The 10,372-nt window shown below is 57.4% G+C and overlaps 1 long non-coding RNA gene across 2 annotated transcripts; it reads right to left on the reverse strand.

The window, feature by feature from the left end:
• Positions 1–382: 382 nt before the first annotated feature.
• Positions 383–9,505, reverse strand: LOC144331269 (uncharacterized). Of its 2 annotated transcripts, none has more exons than XR_013398307.1 (2): positions 9,232–9,505; positions 383–2,210 (listed from the first exon to the last, which is right to left on the reverse strand). It is a non-coding gene; the product is annotated as an uncharacterized LOC144331269 (long non-coding RNA). The 2 variants fall into 2 exon arrangements; XR_013398306.1 differs by lacking the exon at positions 9,232–9,505 and adding an exon at positions 4,696–4,826.
• Positions 9,506–10,372: the final 867 nt, after the last annotated feature.

Below are 10,372 nucleotides of genomic sequence, written 5' to 3' on the forward strand. Positions count from 1 at the left end.
CATTTTGCACCAGGCCTTGAAGATTATGTTGCCCGTCCTGGATCCTGAGGTTTCCAGAGCTAGTAAGACAGGCCAGCAGGAGCAGGTTTGGGAGAGGAGCTGGTGAGTTTGGTTTGGGACGGCGGGTACGTGAGAGGCTGGAAGTGGAATGCGGGTTGAGGAGACGGGGAAGATTCTATGTCTCCATCTGCAAAGTGAGAATTGCTGCATCGCATCTGCCAGTGCCCAGGTCCACTTCTATTCTGCAGTGAGTCCACACCCCACCACGAGCCTCAGACATACCTATCCTGTGCGCGCCCCTTGCTAGAATACAGCACTTGGGAGCTCCCAGTGTTGTCCCTACATTCCCAGGGCCTGACACATGGTAGCCACTCAGTACCTGTTTGTTGAATGAATAACTGTATTCATGAATACATGTGCACATACAAATCCACATACATACTCACAGGGCTTCCATTGTCCCCACCATGATGTGAACCTGCAGGACCGAATATCTTCCCCTATCCCACTGTCACGGCCCCACACTTCCTCCAAGACTTTTCTGTTACCCTGTGTCTAACCTGGGGGTGGAATGCCCTTGCCTCAGTGGCCCTCTCATTGGGGGTCTCCTTTGCAGGCAGAGTTGGGCCGGAGTTAAGGAGGAGCAGAGAGTGGGAGAAGCCCAGGACCCCGGGGAGGTTGGGACAGGGGAGAGGCTATGACTGAATTCTAGTCTCAGCTCCTCCCTCTGCTGATGGCTTCTCTCAGCTCGAACTTCATCTGCAAAATGGGGACGGCAGACAGAAAGGCTTTCAAACTGGCACCTGGCTGCTGACACCGAGGCAGAGTAAATCGAGGCAGGTTTTGAGAAGGCTGCTTCCCTACTCCCAATTCTGGGTTCCCAGCGGTGTTGAAAGTGGATGAGGGGCCCAGGGGATGACCCAGGTGACCTTAAACAGGGGGAGGGAGGCGGGCACTCCTGAGAGGAGGAGGCTGTGGTCCACTCCCAGTAGAAACCAGATGGTACAGGAACTGAGACCCCAGCCAGTGCCTTGTACAACCCACATATAAGCAGGCACAGAAATGAGATGGCCCCCAAAGACTACAGTAACACTCTGACCTCAGGTAGCTTGGGGTGGAAGGAGGCAGAGGACACCAGAGAGAGGGGCCTGGGGAGGGAGCCCGGTGGAGGGGGTGGAGGGCACCAGGGTTCCCCTGCGAGACTACCCTGCCTTCCACTGGCAGGGACTGCTCCCTCCCCCTTCACTCAACGCTGGCTTCCCAATATGAGAATGGAAAAGGGGTGTGTTCCCGGGAACCCCCACCACCCCCACCTGTTTCCTTCACCTTCCTGTGACCCATTTTGGGTCTCTCCAATGTGTTCTGGTCCCGCCTCTATCCCAACCCCCACCCCCATTGCAGCGGTGTTAACCATCACCTCTCAGACCTGTCAGGAGGCCCTTGGGAAGCCCCCAGCAAGGGGGCTATAGTGAAAGGCACCAGGATGAGAGGGGAGATCCGGCAGGCAGGGGATGGGCCGGCTAATGGGCCTCATCCCTCCTCCCTTCACCAGTTCACTTTTTCTATAGCGTTATTGACCCGTCATTAGTTATCCGTCCAAGGTCGACGGGCCTGGCCCAGCCATAAATCACGGCGGCTGGAGGTGGGCTACAGGCGGAGCGATGGTCCCTGGGATGCAGTCCAGAGCTCAGCCCCCAGCTCAGCCCGGGAGGAGGCACAGACAACAACAGTCTCGGAAGACAGCAACAGTCTCGGAAGAGCTTCCCCCGGGGAGGTGGGCCCGCCTTCGTCTCCACGCATCCCGGCCCTCCTCCATGAACCTTCTCAACTTCCCCACGCTGCTCCAGGCAGCCCCTCCCTCCGTCTCTCACGCCTTTCTCCTCTCCCCATCTCTTTCTTCTCTCAGGCTCTGCGTTCAAGGTGGGCGGGGAAAGAGGGATGGGGTGGGGACCTGGGGAGGTGCTGGTTCCCGCCCACTCGGTGTTCTCACCCCACCTGGTCTCCCAGTTTAGAACATCCAGGATCAAGGACGGAACACACCCAGGGGGAAACTGAGTCCTGACCAGGGTTGAGTGTGGGGAAGGGGGTCCCACCGCATTCAGCACCAAAATCACCAGTCCCAGATCCGCGGTCTCAGCTCCCGGCGGGGTGACGGGGAGGCTCTATCCCCCTCGAAGGGCACGCCAGGCCCACAGGCATCGGGCCGCCTCCTGCAGAGAAGAGCGGGGGTTCGCGCTGCAGCAGCGCAGTAGGGACCCTTCCGCCCCACCCCACTCCACCCCACTCCACTCCCACGCCCGAGATCGGAGAGAATCCCGGCCGCGGGTCTCCTGCCCCGCACCCACCGCACCCTTAACTACACCCCACCCGGGCCTTCCCGCGCGGCCGGGCCTCTTCGCCGGTCCTCGCGCGCCCTCTGCTGGCGGCTTCCGGGAAGCGCGCCAGTGGCTTCCAATATCCGCCCCCCAGCGCGGCCCCCAGCGCGGCCCCCAGCGCGGCCCCCAGCGCGGCCCCCAGCGCGGCCCCCAGCGCGGCCCCCAGCGCGGCCCCGCAGCCCGGCAGGCCCCGCACCCGTCCCTGAGGACGTCCCACGAAGCACTCCCCATCCCGCCATCCCCGTTTCTGGGCGGCCGCTCCCATTCGGATCCCAGAGGCCCGTTTATTCCCAGAGGGTAGAGAGTGTTAGGATCAGAAAGGCAGAGCCTGAAGCTGGAGTGGCGAGTGAGGCTCCTCCCTGCGGAGCCCGAGGGGCATCTGCAGCCCGAATTTACTCTTCGCAGGGAGGTAGGGAGGGGGCATCTCCTTGCAGACCGCCCCTCCGCTTGGTGGTCCTGCAGCTCCCATGGGCACGGGGTAAGGGAGAGTCAAGGAGGCCCTCAGGTGGGTGGACCCTGGTTCTCAGAGGCTCTGAGGTGGGAAGCTGGCGCTCAGGACTGTTGCCGGCAGGAAAAGGAAGAGCGTGGCCTCTGGGTTCTCCTGTGGTGCCACGCCCGAGGGTCCTGGGCTCCCTCCCCTTTAGGCAGCTCGGGAGGAAGGGGAACAGGCGGGGGGGGGGGGGGGGGGCGGTGATCCCCTTGCAAGATGCTGTCTGGCTGGCAGGTAGGGAGGGTAGCTCGACCAGAGGCTCTGCTCAAACTGGCCCCAAAGGGCTCCACACAATGCTGGGTTCCAGGCCAGGATGAGGAGGGAGGATTCCTCAGCAGACGCCTGGAGCTGTGGGGAGGGGACGTCTCAGGCCAGGTGAGGCCCCCATCAGGCCCTGTGGTGGAGTTGGCATGGGGACAAGTGATGCATGTGTGGGCTCTGGGGCCGGGCCTGGTGTGTGCAGGAACACGAGGCCAAGGGCTGAGGGGAAAGGGTCAGGTGTGTGCAGGCCCGCTGGGGCCATGGGGGACAGGGTGGGCACGTAGGGATGTCTCTGAGCTACAGAGCCCAGACACCCGCCTCCAGCAGGGCTGGAGCTCAGGAGTGCTCAGGCATTGGAGCCTCGGACACCACTAATTCCCAAATGGAGGTGGAGGGGTCAGGAGACCCCACCTCAGGGCAAGCGGGCAACTGCTGATTCCAAACCCTAGGTTTCAGGACCGGGGACTGTGTCCTTCAACATCAGCAAGGGAACCCTCCACAGACTAAAACGCTCAGGCTCCTTGCTTCAGATAAGGGGGAAGGAGGGAAAGAGGTTAGGACAGAAAGCCCAGTTAGATCTGGGCTCGAACCACTCCCAGAGAGGAGCCAGGGAAACCAGCTGGGCTTCCCGGGTCACACAGATCTGAGCTGAAACCCAGCTCTGTTCCTCATATGGTGTGTGACTTAGGACTAGTAAATAAACCTCTCTGGACCTCACTTTCCTCATCTGCAAAATGGGGATAATACAACTACCAGAGAGCTGTTGGGAAGCCTACATGATATAATCCATGTGCAGAATGGGTTAAGGGTGGACTGGCCAGGCTCAGGAGTCAATAAATGATGGTGAAACTCTGCTGAAACAAACCAGAAATAGTGTACAGCTAACTCGGGTCTCCTCACTGGAGGCTGCTTTCATAACCTGCAAAATGTGCCTCGGTCTTCTCCAACCTCCATAGAAGCTGTTGCCTTCTATCTAGTAGCAATCAAAAACATCTTTGGCTGGTCACAGTGGCTCATGCCTGTAATCCCAGCACTTTGGGAGGCCGAGGTGGGTGGATCATGAAGTCAGGAGTTCGAGACCAGCCTAACCAACATGGTGAAACCCTGTCTCTACTAAAATACAAAAATTAGCTGGGAAGGGTAGCATGCACCTGTAATCCTAGCTACTCAGGAGGCTGAGGCAGGAGAATCGCTTGAACCCGGGAGATGGAGGTTGCAGTGAGCTGAGATCGTGCCATTGCACTCCAGCCTGGGCAACGAGAGCGAAACTCCGTCTCAAAAACAAACAAACAAACAAAAACAAAAACATCTTTTACTGGCGCCAATCCAGGCACCACGAATACATACATTTGAAAAACTCTGGTTTGGGAGGAGGAAGGGAACTCTGGTTTGAAAGGGCATCAGATCAGCCTGTCTGGAGTGCCCATAACCTAGAAGGCTCTGCCTGAGCCAATGCCACAGAAACTCCTCTTGTCAAGAACCCACTCCTGTGAGAGGGAGGCTCACTGCTGCTCACCACGCAGGGGCCCAGACTCCACCTGGGCAAGAGTCACAAATGTAAATGCTTACAGGGTTCGGTCCCAGGTACAGCAGTAGGGAATGGTGAGGGCTTCCGGTCCAGTCAGTTACTGCCATGTGGGAGTATAGCGGAGGGATAGCATTAGGATAGAGCACCCAGCCCTCTCCCAACTTCATCCCCTGCCCACCTCCTAGGAGCTTCCTAAGACTCCCTTCCGCTAGGCCCTGTGAGTCTGTTTCCTACTGCTGCATAACAGATTATCACAAACTCTGCCCCTTAAACCAACACCCACTTATGATCTCACAGTGCTGTAGGACAGCAGTCTGAGCAGGCTCAGCTCGGTTCTCTGCTTAGGGTCCCACAAAGCTGAAATCCAGGTGTTGCCAGCCTGGGCTCTTTGCTGATGGCTCTGGGAGAGGCTGCGTCCACGTGCATTCTTGTTGCTGGTGGAATTCAGTTCCTTGTGGCTGTAGGACTGTTTCCCTGCTGGCTGTCAGCCGGGGCTGCTTTTTAAGGACCCTCTCTGACCCTTCTCATGCTTCAAATCTCCCTGACTTCCCTTCTGCTACCAGCCAGAGAAAGCTCTTTGCTTTTAAAGATTTCATGTGATTAAGCTAGGTCCTTTTGCCATATAATGTGACATGACCACATGAGTGACACCTCATCACACTCGTACCCACACTCAAAAGAGAGATAATCCAAAGGCAATGATAACTGGGGGTGATCCTTTGAATCCTGCCCACCACACTCAGCCTCCGGGGTGGGGTGGAAGAATGCCTGGGGTGGATCCAGCCCTCCTGACCTCTGAGAGACCTTGAACCAGGGCATATCCCATCTCTGGGCCTCAGTTTCCTCTTTTATAAATGGGGCAAGGGGGCTGGACGGCATCTAAAATTCCTCCCAGGTCCCAAATAAATACTAATTGTAACACAGGGGATGGGGAATTCAGATCCCTTGACTGGGGGCCCCACTGACCATGGAAGAGCAGGACTGCATTGCCCTCCAGCAGCACCCCCATCCCCACCTCCCATAGGGCCTTGCTAGGGACAGCAGTATCGGTGACAGCCACACAGCACAGCAAAGATGCCCAGCATAAGGCGGCCAGCTCCCCCACTGAGCTGGGTTGTGGGCAGGTGGAGAGGCTGCTTCTGTAGTCAGAGACCACAGTGCCTCTGAGGCTCCAAAGACCATGATGGGTCCATTATGGAGTCTGCACAGGGCAAGGTGGGCTGGATCTACTTGGGGGTGGGGTGGGGCAAAGTCCATGTTGGGTGGGCAACAACCCTTCTCCTACCTCTCCATTCAAGCTGGTTTCCAGGCTCCTCTCCCAGATCCATCTTGTCAGTCCTGACCTCGGCTTCTGCATCTCCAAAAGGGCCTTCTCAGGCTCTTCCTGCCCCTCCCACCTGGCCCTAGCTGGGCAGGGGGCATTGACCTCAGCATCCTAGGCCCTCTGAGAGTCCTAATCATCCAGCCCCACCTGCTTCACTCCCCATCTTTCTCCCAGGCCCCTTCTACCCTCCCTAGGTGTCACTTTCAGTTCCGCACACAAGCTCATTCCCCCACGCTCCCACCAAGGCCCAGCTGAGGGGCTGGAAGGAGACCCTCCCCAACTCCATCCAAGCGCGGGAGCTGGGTAAGAGGCGGGGAAATGAATATTAATTTATCATGATTAAGCAAATCCGGCAGGGAGAGCCGATTCCGGCGGAGGAGGCTAAAAAGATGAATTTCAGCAATAAAATTAAATAAGGACGGACGGGCAGCCCCTCCTCCCTCCCGCTTTGCTGATCTCTCTCTTTCTTACAATTTATGAGGCCAATTATGAAGATGAGGTTGGAAGTTCCTGGAACTTCACTAAATGCAAACGGCGGTCCCTGCTGTTCCCATCAAATTAATTAACCGCATGCTATTGATGGCCGCTCAAGGCTGACGCAGGCGGCCCACCCTGCGGCCTCCTCCATGGACATGAGGACACAGGGTCCAGGGCCCAGCCAGGGCTCCACCTGCAGCAGGGACTCCAGCACCACTGGGGACTTCCAGGGACTCCCACCTCCTCCTACCCAACACCCTGCCTGAGCCCTTAATAACACAGGGCCTCCACTGAGACCTAAACAGACAGGGCCACGTGGACACGTGCCCAGGGTTGAGCACACACACACACGCAGAGACTAAATCATGAACACGCAGCACAGACGCAGGGTCCAGGAATGTGTGTTAGGCACACACATCCCCCTGCAGTGGAACATGAACACACATATGCATGGGCACTACACACACAACCGAGCTGAGGGAACCGGAGCAAGGGGTCGGGGGGAGGTGCACTGTGTCTGGGGCTCTGGGCCTGCTCCATCAGGGCCAGGCTGAGTCCAGCAGGGCAAAGGTGTCACCATTGCTAAGAGGCTCCACTCAAGCAACGGGCAGTGGCCTGCCTTCCCTGGCGTCTGTACTGCCCTCCAGGGGCAACCTCGGAGCCCTACCCATGGCCCCTCAGCCCCTGGGACCTCTCTTCATCTCCAGGCCTGGGGCCTTCTTCAGGGACGTTCCCTGCAGTGTGGGGACCAGGTCTTGCCGAGACACCCCAGTAGGATGATGAGGCTGAGACCTGGCCCAGAGCCTCAGGCCAGTTGGGGGCTTCATCCCTGAGGACTCCCCAGTTCCAGAGCTCAGAAGCAGTACTGCCCTTCCAGAACCAAGGGTTCTGGAAAACTAAGGGCAGAGCAGACATAGGGCCAAAGGCGCCTGTGGCGGAGCCCATCAAGGCCTGTAAGCCCAGCAGCAGCAGGTGCCCCAACATCTGTAACTTGCATGGGAGGCCGCTCCCTCAGATAACAGGGGAGGGCCTGGAAAGGGGCGCCCCTGTTTGGGGTGCCTAAGTCTTCTCCAAGCCAGTCCTCCATCCTGGCAAGAGGCATCCTGTTCCATTTAAAGGGAGAGTAATTCCATGATTCTCCTGGAGAAGCAAGACAATGGGCCTGGGTTTGCCTTTCCCAGCCATTGGAACTGTAGGATGGGACACAGCTGGACTTGCCCACCTTGTGCCCACTCCAGGTGCTGCCTGGGAAGCCCCTGCCCCATGCCCACACCTGCCTTGTGAGCAGCCAGAACCCAGGAGGAAAGGCCGGGGCCTGTCTTGTTTCCCTTTCTGGTGCCCACACCTGCGCTGTGAGCAGCTGGAACCCAGGACAGGGCCTGTCTTGCTCCTTTTAGTGTAGGTCTAAGGTCAAGACTGAGGTCGCCACCCCAGGCCCTGGGAAAAGATGAAGCTCCGAGCTCAGTCGGGGTGAGCAGAGCAGCCCACGGGGGACTTGCATCTTGCACAAAGTGTCAGGAAGAAACTGAAATTAGGGAGGCTCAGACTGAACATGTGGTGGCCCTGGGCTCATGTGAGGCTCCCCTTTCCCCACACACTTCAGAGGATGCCCTCTACCTCACAGCAGGGCTTGCTCACACTTGCTGTCCCTCTGCCTTTGTACAGGGAGAGCCCAACACACAGTCTATTGGGTTTCTGCAGTCACATTAACAAATTACACCAACTTACTGGCTTAAACAACAAAGTCATTATCTCACAGTTCCACCAGCTCAAAATCCAACAGGCCTCCCTGAGATAAGGCCAGGCATCAGCAGGGCTGCCATCCTTCTGCAGGCTCTAGAGTAGAAGCTGTTCCCTGCCTTCTCTGACTCCTAGAGGTTGCTCACACTCTGCTGGAGATCTTTCCCCATCTTCAAAGCCAGAAACTTTGCATCTCTCTGACCTTTCCTCATCAAGTCTCTCTGATTGTAGTTTTTTTATTTTTTTGAGACAGGGTCTCACTCTGTTATAGCTCAGGCTGGAGTGCAGTGGTGTAATCTCAGGTCACTGGAACCTCTGCAACCTCTGCCTCCCAGGCTCAGGTGATCCTCCCACCTCAGCCTCCCAAGTAGCTGGGATTATAGGCACCACCATGTCTGGCCACGCCTCGCTAACTTTTGTATTTTCTTTTTGTAGAGACGGGGTTTTGCCATGTTGGCTAGGCTGGCCTCAAACTCCGGGGCTCAAGTGATCCGCCCGCCTTGGCCTCTCAAAGTGTTGGGATTACAGGCCTGAGCCACCGCACCTGGCCATGACTGTTGCTCTTAAGAACTCATGTTTACATTGGGCCCACAGGATTCCCCAGCATAATCACCTCATCTCAAAATGCTTAAGCTTCATCACATCTACAGAGTCCCTCCAGCCAACTAAGGTGACATATTCACAGGTTCCAGGGATTAAGACATGGACATCTTCAGTGGACCATTATTCTGCCTGCCACATGTGGCCTGTCCAAGGACAACCCTGGCTCGTCCAAGGACAACCCTGGCTCAGGGACAGAGTGATGAAGAACTGGGCTAGAGCAGGGAGCAGGCTTGTGGGGTCTCTCTCCACCTACTCCAGGCCAGGTGGTGACTGGGTGGTAGGTGTGTGGGGTGCTCAGTTGCTGGACAGAACCCGAGTTCCCACCAGGGCCCTGCAATGGAGTCTCCCTGTCTGGCAGGATGGGAGACTGGGCTGAAAGCCTGCTCAAGAACCAGGTTCAGCGCTAAAGTGCCTTGGAACCCCCAATACTCACATTTCTTGCTTACTTGGACTCAGAGAACCTCATTTCACCCCCAAACTGGGAAGCCTTTCTCAAGACTCAGAAATCCCTCCATCAGCTCCTCTGCCTCAGTGGCTGTTCTCCTGGGCTTCTGTGTCAGACTGGGCAGCCAAAGGGTCACCCAGATGGGTTGCTGGAGGTGGGGCATGCTCCCTCTTTATCCCACGACTTTGTGTTGCCCTGGCCAGGAGGTAGGACCAGGAGTCTGCATGGTTTCCAGGCAGTCTCTGAATTCTGAGTCTCGTGGGGGAAGGAGTTAAGGCAGATGGGCAGGGATGTCAAGAATGGAGGTCAGACCCTGATTTCACACAAAGAAGCAAGCAGTATCCCTCCCTGCAGTCCCGGGACCTCCCTCTGTGTAGGAAAAGAACTTGGGTGAGCTACTCTATGGCCTGCTGCACACTGGTTCCCTCCACCCCTGGCCCTGGAGGTCCTGTTCCTTGGGCCTGGAGCAGGCTGGGGCAAAAGGAGAGAAGCAACTTCCACATTTGGACCCAGACACGCGTCTTTGGACTTCTGCTGACTCCAACTCTTGCTGGGGACAGCAGCAGGCACTGAGGGACCAGTCCAGAGAGGGACCAAAAGTAGCCTTCACATCCGGGGGCTCAGGCTTTCCCCAGTCCCTCTCCTGTCTACCCAGGCCCACTGTGGCTCTTGGCAGCCATGTGTCTCTGGGAGTAAACGTTCTTGGGGGAGAGGCTCGCCCCTCCAGAAGGCTTCTGGGCTTTTGACTGGCCATCTCTCGGGTTGGTGCTGAGCTGTGAAAGGGCCCTCCAGGTCCTGTGGGCTTCTGATTCCTTTCCCAATATGATCAGTGATGGGAAGACTCCCTGACTTACACGTCAGGGGTGTGAGCTTGAGTTGAGGGGCCTACTCCCAGGCTGCTAGGATCCCATGATCAAGACCAGGCAGACAAAGGCTGGCTCCGCGACTCTGCAAGTTACCAACAGGCATGTCGCCCACCCAGCACACTCAAGGTGGGATTCCCCCTCTGGAGCCAAAGCTGCCCTCACGCGCCACCACCCAAAACCCAGCACAGGGCCTCTCCAGGCTCCTCGCTCCTCCTCCAATACAGTCTCCTTCTGACTCTGTGCCCGCTCCTCCTCATACCTGG

The sequence above is a fragment of the Macaca mulatta genome, chromosome 9 (genome assembly GCF_049350105.2).
Source record: "Macaca mulatta isolate MMU2019108-1 chromosome 9, T2T-MMU8v2.0, whole genome shotgun sequence".
In the NCBI taxonomy this organism is placed as follows: Eukaryota; Metazoa; Chordata; class Mammalia; order Primates; family Cercopithecidae; genus Macaca; species Macaca mulatta.